The sequence below is a fragment of the Talpa occidentalis genome, unplaced genomic scaffold, assembly GCF_014898055.3.
Source record: "Talpa occidentalis isolate TD23 unplaced genomic scaffold, MPIMG_talOcc4v2.1 talOcc4.3, whole genome shotgun sequence".
In the NCBI taxonomy this organism is placed as follows: domain Eukaryota; kingdom Metazoa; phylum Chordata; class Mammalia; order Eulipotyphla; family Talpidae; genus Talpa; species Talpa occidentalis.
Window position 1 is genome coordinate 53,677,661 of NW_023603184.1, and position 10,626 is coordinate 53,688,286.

A 10,626-nucleotide genomic window follows, 5' to 3' on the forward strand; every position below is an offset into this window, starting at 1 on the left:
CAGACCCTCCCCAACCTAGAGAGCCTGTCCCTGCTCCTCCAGCACAGCCCTGGTCTGGGGAGGCCCCACAGTGACAGGTGCACAGGGAGTTGGGGTGTGTGGGTCCCTGTTTTCAAGCTCTCCAGGACCCGACACTGTCCTGGAACTGAATGATCTGGGCTCAGCGTCCCCGTGCAGCGTGTCCTGACACTTCCTTTGTCAGATTCCTGCCCCTGTGGCCTCACTGCTGACTCCTGGTCCATCCCCTCATCTCCCTGCACCTGACTTCACCACATCTGAGGACCCAGAGACCACTTATCCCCAAGAGTCTCCTCCTGGGTCACACCTACACGTCCCTCCTGCAGGATGGGCTCATCCACCACTGGGTCCCTCCGCGGCCCCTTTGTCCCCCTCAGACTCATGCACATCTGTGCAGGGAGGAGGCTGCTCCAGGGCTGAGCCAGACAGTCTGTGCATGTGGCTGTCCGTGCCGGTCACAGAGACCCGGGTCTCCCGGGTGTAGGTTTGTTCCTCTCCCCAGGGCCATGTGTGAGTGGAGACATGTGGACACGGGGCAGCCCTGCCCACTATCCTCTCCCTCCCCAACCTCATCCTGTCCCCTCTCTGTGGTGCTGATGGTGGGGCAGGCACTGGGGAGTGCAAAATTTTTGTAGAATATAGTAATATGAAATAATTGCATCACATGTGGTTGAATAATTCCAATATTTTAATAAAAACAAGAATATCAATCAGGATACGTGGTGGTGAAAAATGTTGACATCTTTGAGTGACTTTAAATACAAATTTAAAATGGTTAAAATAAATTGACATATCTCCTCCAGGCCCTGTTTAAATACTGCGACTCATTTTCCAATTACACTGACATCCTGGGTATGGAGTTGGGGAAAAATCTCAAGTTCACGTCCATAAATACACAGATGTCTGTGCCACCATCATGTTATTGCCAGAGCCATTAAGACATCAACAGTGTTACTGACAAGTTACTGAATTTCTACTTGACTCATATCTGTCATCATGTTTAGGAAAAAAGGCATAACATTCTGAATTGAACAATAAGTATAATTTTTAATTCCCTCTGGAATGTCTTCATCACCATCCAATTCTATTAATTGCTGTGATTTTATTCAGTGCCCAGAACACACTGAGTGTGCTGATGCTACATCCCAGGTATGAAGCAGAAATCATCACATCTCCCAGAAGTCACAATCTTCTAATATGCTCAGTGTATTAAAAGCCAATGTGTTTGAACATCGTAAATTACAAGAGAATGTGTTTTCTCACTGAGTCTCACCCAGGCTGACACAGCAGTGGGACATGACGACTTGGGCCCATCAGCATTAGTTGTCATGATTTACAAAATGAATAGTTTAACTATGGCGCGTTCTCTAGTCTAAAACGAAGCTGAAATTTAAAATATTTCAATTGTGAGTAGATTCTACCCTGAAAACGGCTGGGGGCAGATACCTGCAGTCTGGGGGGTAAGATCCAGATGCTGTGTCGAGTATGTGTCCTGAGGTTGTCCCCATGGTGCGGACAGAGGGTGTCCCGGGCTCTCACTCCATGGTCGGGGCTCGTGGGGACGCCTCTGAGCACTCACAGGATGTTCCACGCCGTACCACACCACCTCATGGACAGAGCAGGGCCTCAGGGCTGGGCTATTTGAACTCTGGAGCTGGTGTCCAAGATCCATCCATCAAGTGACTTTATTCCAGAGGGACAAGGGCAATTTTTTGTTCACTGTCTTAATTGGCGCTGTCCTGTGGCCCATTCCAGGGATCATTAGTGCCCCGATTGTTTCAGAGGTGATTTCCTTAGTTTTTATGCCTGTGAGGACAGGACCTGGTCCCCCCTCAGCCCCATCATCCCCCTGACCACCCCAGGGACCGGGGTGGCCCTGGCGTCAGAGCCAAGACGACCCCCTTCCACAGGGAGCAGGAAAGTTGCCGCCACCACACATGTGTCCTCCTTGGCCTGGCAGGTGGGGGGAGGCACTGGCAGGGGTGGGCGGGGCAGAGTGGAGGACAGGGGGAACAGGACAACGAGCAGACATCTTGGACGGGTGGTGACAGGGCAGAAGCCTGATCCCCCGAAGCCCAAGTCCCCTCCAGTGGCCTGAGAGTCTGACTTGCTGCTGACTTCACATGGACATCGCCTTCACATGGACAATCCAGTCCGGGGCGTTTGGTGGACACGGCCAGACTGGGGTCCCTTTGGGTGCCAAGGGCAGTGGGGGCGTGAAGCCAGGGATCCGGGTCCGCCTGTGCCTCCCAGGCTTCCGCCTTGGCTGCCCAAGCCCGGGCCAGCAGCCAGTGGGCCCTGGGGGCAGCTGTGCAGAGGGGAGGACAGGGCTCAGGGGCGCTGAGACACGAAGAGTACTAGCAGCCTCCTCCAGACGAGCGGCTGGCAGGAATCACTCTCTGGCGTCAGAGCCAACTAGACAGTGGTCAGCGCAGAGCTGGCCATGCCTGGGTAGCTGCGCAGACCCTGAGGCCAGCACAGGAGGGACACGAAGTGACCAAAGTCTGTTTCCTCCCCTGATGGAAAGTGACCACTCCATGTGCAGTCCCGGCTGGGCTCAGAGACGGGAGGACACACAGGACAAGTCACAGAACCTCCTCGACGAGTGCCTGCCTTTGGCTGAAATGTGGATATTTGCTCCCAAAGGGTCTGTGAGGTGGATGCGGCCCTGAGGACAGAGTGGGGGTGGGGGGACCAGGGGGCATCGCTCGGAGCCTGGGACTGGCTGAGGCTGGGGTGAGGGACACCCACTGCCCAGTGGGGACGGCCGTGGTCACAGACAGGAGGGCGCCTGGTGCTTCTCCCAACTCCAGGGATCCCCGTGGTCATCTTTAGGGGGACACACACTGTGGCCCCATCCGCCCACTAGTGCTCCCTTGTGTCCCCCCCTTGGACTCTCAGTCGACACATGACTGCCGCTGGGGGATCCTGCCTCTGGGAACTGTGAACCCTGATGCTCTGGACCCCCGATACCATCCGGGAGAAGACACCCACTTCCTCCTGCTCTGCCTGCGTGGTCAGGGCAGGCAGGATCAGCGCTGGGCAGGGTGTTCTTTAGGCCTCAGGAAGAAGGTCGTGGGGGCTGGAGGGGCTGGGGTGCTTCTCATGCGGGTTGCGGGGGATCCGCATCCTCACATAAACTCTTTTGGTTGAAATGCCTCAGCCAATGAAGGGAATGGTTAGTCCTCCATGCTCATCCTGGCTGAGCAAAGCTACTCAGCCACAGGAGCACATTCCCCACATTTAAGTCTCTCAGGCAGAGACTCGAGTCTGTCCACTGAGTAGACCCCAGTGTCCAGCACACGCTGAGGGAAGGTGACATGATGGAGAGTGACACTTGCGTGCATAGACACTTGCCCTTGTCAGGAGTATGGGGTGCACATGGCTTCTCCCCGCAGGGCCTGTGCTCACAGCGGTTTCTGAGGCCTAGGAGCACTTTAGTGTGGTGGGGCCACTTGTTTATTACCCTTGGGGTTCCTGCCCTTGAATTGTGGAGGCAGGAGGGTGTTCACAAGGGTGTTCCCTTGGAGTGTGAGGGGGGCACCACACACACAGAGGGGCAGAAATGGAACCCCAAAACAAGACAGCAAAGGCATGACAAATAGCAATTATTAACATGACTGCACGTCACCCCACTCGGAAGGTCAAATCCTCTTCTCAACAGAGTCTAGAGGCTTCGCTCAAAGCCAAGACAGAAAGTGTGTAAAGGCTATGACCCAAGAGTTTTGAACTCCCAGGGAGGAGACACCTGCCATCAGGGTCTTTCGTGGAAAGATGAGTAACTTGAGAGACTTCCCCACACATTTTATTCTGAAATCTCAATGGACACAGTCTGGTGGTTAACATGCATTTTATAAGAGAAGTATTGTCTCGACTGAGTATGTTATGATCCATCAGGTATGTTTGGAGACAGAGTGCTACTGCAGAGAAGACGCTTGAGGGAGGAGCATCCCCCCAGCTCATTTTCGAAGGGTGGGTGAGCAGCCGTGAGGCCCCAGTGTTTACAGCACAGAAGCTGCCGGAGAATAAAGTTTACAAATATTGCCATGCTTTACTTTACCTAATGTAGAAAGTGACATAATCCCAGACATACCAGAAAGTGGAGATAAAGACCTGGTACAGGACATCCACAAACAACCTTGTGAACCCCTAAAAATAAACACAACAGCAGCAAGTGTCTTTAAAATTATAAAACATAATAGACGAAAAATAGTTCTTCAAAAATAATTCACGTTACAAAACCACACTCTCAAGGTTCTGTAATCAGATCAGAACACCTTATAAATGAACATCAAGTACATGTTCAATCATAGATTCAGATTTGTTAGGAAACGTCCATCTCTGGGAGATTCATGTCAAGTGTAATTTCTGCTTGACCTTTGAGCAGAAACATGAATGTCTCTCAGAGGAAGTTGCCCCATCAGGAATGGGGAGGGGTGGCAACAACAGAGCTGTCTCCCCTCCCTCCACAAGGACAGGCCTCAGTGGAGACACACGCAGGCTGTGGGAACCGAGCCAGGACTGGTGTCGCGTGACCCTGTGCTCCCGAGGACAGACCCCTTGCCACTGCTTGACTTCATGAAAATGTTGGTGATGTGTGAGTTCTAGAACATGTTCTCATATACCAGTCATAATATTTAAAGAACAGAATTAATATTATGTATGTCACATAGATGTGTGTTTTGGAAATGGCTGCCTTATTTTAGGAAATAGAAATTTGAAGACTAGAACAATGTTAAAATTTGCAAAGGAAATCTGTAATGAAAAGTCCTATTTTACTTTAAAGTAGTGACTGGTATAGTTAGAGGGAAAATCTAAATAACTGCTGGATTCATAATGTAAATGGTATAATTAATTAATGATAAAAATGATATCTTACATGCTGGTGTACTGGCCCTTCATCAGTCTCCCCACAGTCAACTTCATGGTTTGGTTATTCAGACTGCATATAACGGGATTAAAGGTGGGGGGTACCATCGTGTAGAACATAGAAATGACCAGGTCAGACATGGACGGGGTCCGTGAGGTTGGCTTCAGATAATCAAAGCATCCAGTGGAGTGAAACAGCACCACAACCAGCAGGTGAGGAAAGCACGTGGAGTAGACTTTGGCCTTACCTTCTGTGGATGGGATCTTCCTGACAGCAGAGAAGATGTGGACATAGGAAATGATGATGAAAACAAAACAGCAGGTACTCCAGACCACACTAATGAGAATAGTAACAAGTTTGCTCATTAGATTTCCTGAACAGGAAATAGCCAATAACTGGGGGACGTCACAGAAGAAATGGTGGACCACATTGGACCCACAGTAGGACAAGGAGAAGGTTCCAGCTATGTTCATCACAGAGATGACACTCCCACCCAGCCAGGACACAGCTGTCAGCTGCACACACCTGCCCCTGCTCATGATGGCATCATAGTGCAGAGGGTGGCAAATGGCAGCATAGCGGTCAAGGCTCATCACCATGAGCAGGTAAAGTTCTGTAACTGCTGACATAACCATCATGAAGACCTGGAGGACACAGCCTGGGAACGAAATGGAGCTGCTGTGCCTGAGAGAGTTGGCAATGGACTTGGGGACTGTGGCTGAGATGAGGCAGAGATCCGAGAAGGACAGACTCCTCAGGAAGAAGTACATGGGGGTGTGGAGGTGCTGGTCCAAGGTGGTGATGAGGACGATGAGCCCGTTCCCCAGCAGGGCGCACAGGAAGACCAGGGAGAAGAGCAGTGGGTGCAAGAAGCCCATGGTCCCCTGGGTGGGGAACCCCAGGAGGATGAAATCTGTCACAGCCATGAGATTCATCCCCCACCCCCGAACCATCATCCTGATAAAAAAATAAAGAGGAACAGAACATTGTCATATCTTCCAATAGTGAACACGAAATGTGTTATCAACATATACAATCAATCTATGCTTTGTCATTCTGAGTAATTCGTATTTTATTGCATGTGGATGTGCTATTGATGTATTGTCCAAATATGTGTCCATAATTTTGTGAAGAAATGAAAATTTTAAATGACCATGATAAAACCTGAATATCAGGTCTCTCAGTGAATTGAACTGACAGACCTCCAGTGCCAAGTCATACCCAGCCCCGCGGCTCTCCCTCCTGCCCAGGCCCCTGCATCTCAGCCCAGCACACCTCCCAGAGGTTGTCCAGGGCACAGTCCCTGTGGACACGTGGCGATGCCCAGCCCCTCCCAACCCTGGAGAGCCTGTTCCTGCTCCTCCAGCACAGCCCTGGTCTGGGGAGGCCTTACAGTGACAGGTGCACAGGCAGATTGGGTGTGCAGGTCCCTGTTTTCCTGCTCCCCAGGACCCGACACTGTCCTAGAACTGAATGATCTGGGCTCAGCGTCCCTGTGCGGCGTGTCCTGATGCCTCCTCTGTCAGATTCCTGCCCCTGTGGCCTCACTGCTGACTCCTGCCCCTGTGGCCTCACTGCTGACATCTCTTGAGTGACTCCTGGTCCCGTCCCCTCCTCTCCTCATCTCCCTGCACCTGACTCCCACACATCTGAGGACTCAGAGACCACGTTTCCTGCAGAGTCTCCTCCTGGGTCACACCCACACGTCCCTCCTGCAGGATGGGCTCATCCACCCCCCGGTCCCTCCACGGCCCCTCTGTCCCCCTCAGACTCATGCACATCTGTGCAGGGAGGAGGCCGCTCCAGGGCTAAGCCTTACAGTCTGTGCATGTGGCTATCCCTGCCAGTCACAGAGACCCAGGTCCCCCGGGTGCAGGTTTGTTCCTCACCCCAGGCCCATGCATGAGTGGGGGCGTCTGGACACGGGGAAGCCCTGCCCACTCTCCTCCCCCTCGCCAATCTCCTCCTCTCCCCCTTCTGTGGGTGATGGAGGGGCAGGCCCAGGGGAGGGCAGGATTTTTAGGGGAATATAGTAATATAAAATAATTGCAACACATTGTTGGGAATATTTCCAAAAATTTAACAAAAACAAGGAAATAAATCAGGATACGTGGTGGTGAAAAATGTTGACATCTCTTGAGTGACTTTAAATACAATTTTAAAACGGTTAAAATAACTTGACATATCTCCTCCAGGCCCTGTTTAAATACTGTGACTCATTTTCCAATTACACTGACAATCCCTGGGTGTGGAGTTGGGGAAAAATCCCAAGTTCACGTCCATAAATACACAGATGTCTGTGCCACCATCATGTTATTGCCAGAGCCATTAAGACATCCACAGTGTCGCCGACAAGTTATTGAATTTCTACTTTGCTCATATCTGTCATCATGTTTAGGAGAAAAGGCATAACATTCTGAATTGAACAATAAGTGTAATTTTTAATTCTCTTTGGAATGTCTTCATCACCATCCAATTCTCTTAATTACTGTGATTTTATTCAGCACCCAAAACACACTGAACGTGCTGGTGCTGCATCCCCGGTATGAAGCAGAAATCGTCACATCTCCCATAAGTCACAATCTTCTAATATGCTCAGAGTATTAAAAGTCAATATATTTGACCATCATAAATTACAAGAGAATATGTTTTCTCTCACTGAGTCTCACCCAGGCTGACAGGGCTGTGGGACATGACGACTTGGGCACCGTCAGCATTAGTTGCCGTGATTTACAAAATGAATAGTTTAACTACGGCACTTTCTCAAGTCTAAAATGAAGCTTGATCTGAAAACTCTCAATTGTGAGCAGATTCTCCCCTGCAAACGGCTGGGGTAGATACCTGCAGTCTGGGGGAAAGTTGCCGCTGCTGTGTCGAGTCTCTCTCCTGAGGTTGTTCCCATGGCAGGACAGAGGGTGTCCCAGCCTCTCACTCCATGGTCAGGGCTCATGGGAGCCTCTGAGCACTCACAGGATGTTCTACCCCGTCCTGTGCGGCCTCATGGACAGAGCAGGGCCTCAGGGCTGGGATATTGGAGCTCTGGAGCTGGTGTCCATGTGTTGGACACTGTCCAAGGTCCATCCATCAAGTGACTTTACTCCAGAGGAACAAGTGCCCTTTTCCAGGTCACTGTCTTAATTGGTGTTGTCCTGTGGCACATCCCAGTGATCATTAGTGCCCTGAGCGTGTCAGAGGCAATTTCCTTAGTTTTTTCACCTGTGAGGACAGGACTCGGTCCCCCCAGGCCCATCACCTCCCCTGACCGCTGCGGGAACCTGGGTGGCCCTGTCATCAGAGCCAAGACGAGCCCTTCCACAGGGAGTGGGAACGTTGCTGCTACCCGCGTGTGCCCTCCTGGACCTGGCAGGTGGGGAGAGGCACTGGCGGGGGCGGAGGGGCATAGTTGGGGACAGGGTGAGCCAGACAATGAGCAGAATCCCCAGTCCTGGAAGGACAGTGGCAGAAGCCGGAACTCAAAGCACAAATTGTTGGCGCTGCAGCAACTCTCCCTGTCCTGATGCTCCTGCTGGCCCCTCTAGCAGCCTGAGAACCTGACTTGATGCTGACTTTGCATGAACATTGCCTTCACTTGGACAGTCCTGCCCAGGTGAGCATGGGGTAGACACGGCTGGCCTGAGGTCCCCTGGGGGTCGGAGGGCGTGGGCTGCGGGGAGCGGGGTATCTGGGTCTGCCTGTGCCACCCAGGCCGCCACCTCTGCCGCTCAGACAGCAGCCGGGGGATCATGGTCAGCTGCTGGGAGGGGAGGACGGGACTCAGGGGACGCTGAGGAACCTGCATTCAAGGAGCCTCCTCCACATGAGCGGCCGGCAGGAGGTCACTCTCTGGCATCAGAGCCAACCTGACAGTGGTCAGCAGAAAGCTGTCTGTGCCCAGGGTAGCTGTGTGGCCCGTGAGGCCAGGGGAGGGACACGAAGTGACCAAAGTCTGTTTCCTCCCCTGACGGGAAGTGACCCTTTCATGGGCTGTCCCGGCTGGGCCCGCGGGACAGGAGGGCACACAGGACAAGTCCCAGAACTCCCCAAAGGGCTCTGCGAGGCAGACACAGCCCCGAGGGCAGGAGGTGGGGTCAGGGAGTATCTGCTCGGAGCCCGGGGCTGGCCCAGTCCAGGATGAGGGATCACGTGCTGCCCAGCAAGGCTGGACCATGGCCGCAGAGGGAGGGTGCCTGGTGCTTCACCCAACTCTGGGGATCCCCGTGGGTGCCGTTTAGGGGGACAGGCCCGGCGTCATGTCTGCCCACTCGTGTGCCCGCATGTCCCCATGCCTCGGCCTTGCAGACGACACATGCCTACTACCCCTGGGGATCCTGCCTCTGGGCACTGTGACCACCGATGCTCTGGATGCCCTAGACTGCCCGGGAGACGACACCCACTTCTTCCTGCTCTGTCTGCGTGGTAGGGTCAGCGCTGTGCTGGGTGTCCTTTAGGCCTCAGGGAGAAGGTCATGGGGGGCTGGAGGGGCTGGGGTGCTGCTCACGCGGGTTGCAGGGGATCCTGTGTCCTCACATAAACTCTTCTGGTTGAAACTCCTCAGCCCATAAAGAGAATGGTTGGTCCTTCCTGCTCACCCCGGCTGAGCAAAGCTTCTCAGCCCAGGAGCACATTCCCACATTTAAGTCTCTCTGGCAGAGACTCGAGTCTGTCCACCGAGTGGACGCTGGTGTCCATCACATGCTGATGTGATGGAAAGTGTGGGCTGAGTGTGATGAGTTGAAGCGTCATCATCGGCAGCTCTCAGAGATCACAGGAAGCGGCAGGACAGAGTCAGCCCAGCTTATTAGAAGTTAACATCGAATAATGACACAATCACGCCCTGGACTCCGCTGGCCCCACAGGATTAGCCCATCCCGGGACGTGAACAAACACATTCGTGCGGTGGGTCAGGATGCACCAGCGAAGCTCGGAGCAGTCTAGAGCCTGAATCCGCCCTGTCTGCGACTCTGTAGGCACCGGCGCATCCTCCTTAGAGACTGACCCAATAGGCCTTGGCCCCTGACTCGACTGGGGTGTTGCTCCCTGTTGTGTTGGGGACGCATTTGTGTGGATGGACACGCGCCCTTGTCAGGAGTGTGGGGTGCACATGGCTTCTCCCCGCGCAGGGCCTGTGCTCACAGAGGTTTCTGAGGCCCAGGAGCACTCTAGTGTGTGGGGGGGGGTCACTTGTTTAATTACCCTTGGGTTTCCCTGTCCTTGAATTGTGGAGGCAGGAGGGTGTTCACGTGGGTGTTCCGTGGAGTGTGAGGGGGGCACCGCACACAAAGAGGGCCAGAAACAGAACCCCAAAACAAGACAGCAAAGATGGGGGTGTGGAGGTGCCGGCCAGGGTGGTGATGAGAACAATGAGCCTGTTCTCCAGCAGGGCTCACAGGTAGACCAGGGAGAAGAGCAGTGGGTGCAAGAAGTCCATGGTCCCCTGGGTGGGGAAACCCAGGAGGACGAATTCTGTCATTGCCGTGAGACTGGTCACCCCTGAGCCATCATCTGTGTAAAAATATAAAGAGGAAGCAAACATTGTCAAATCTTCCAATATTGAACATAAGTGCGTTATCAGCATAGGATAATGATTCAATCTATTTACCCAGTAATTCAGGGCCTCTCCCTGAAGGGCACACGGTGGGTGACGGGCGACTGGGGGATGTCACAGAAGAACTGGTGGACCACGTTGGACCCACAGAAGGACAAGGAGAAGGTTCCAGCTGTGTGCATCACAGCATAGA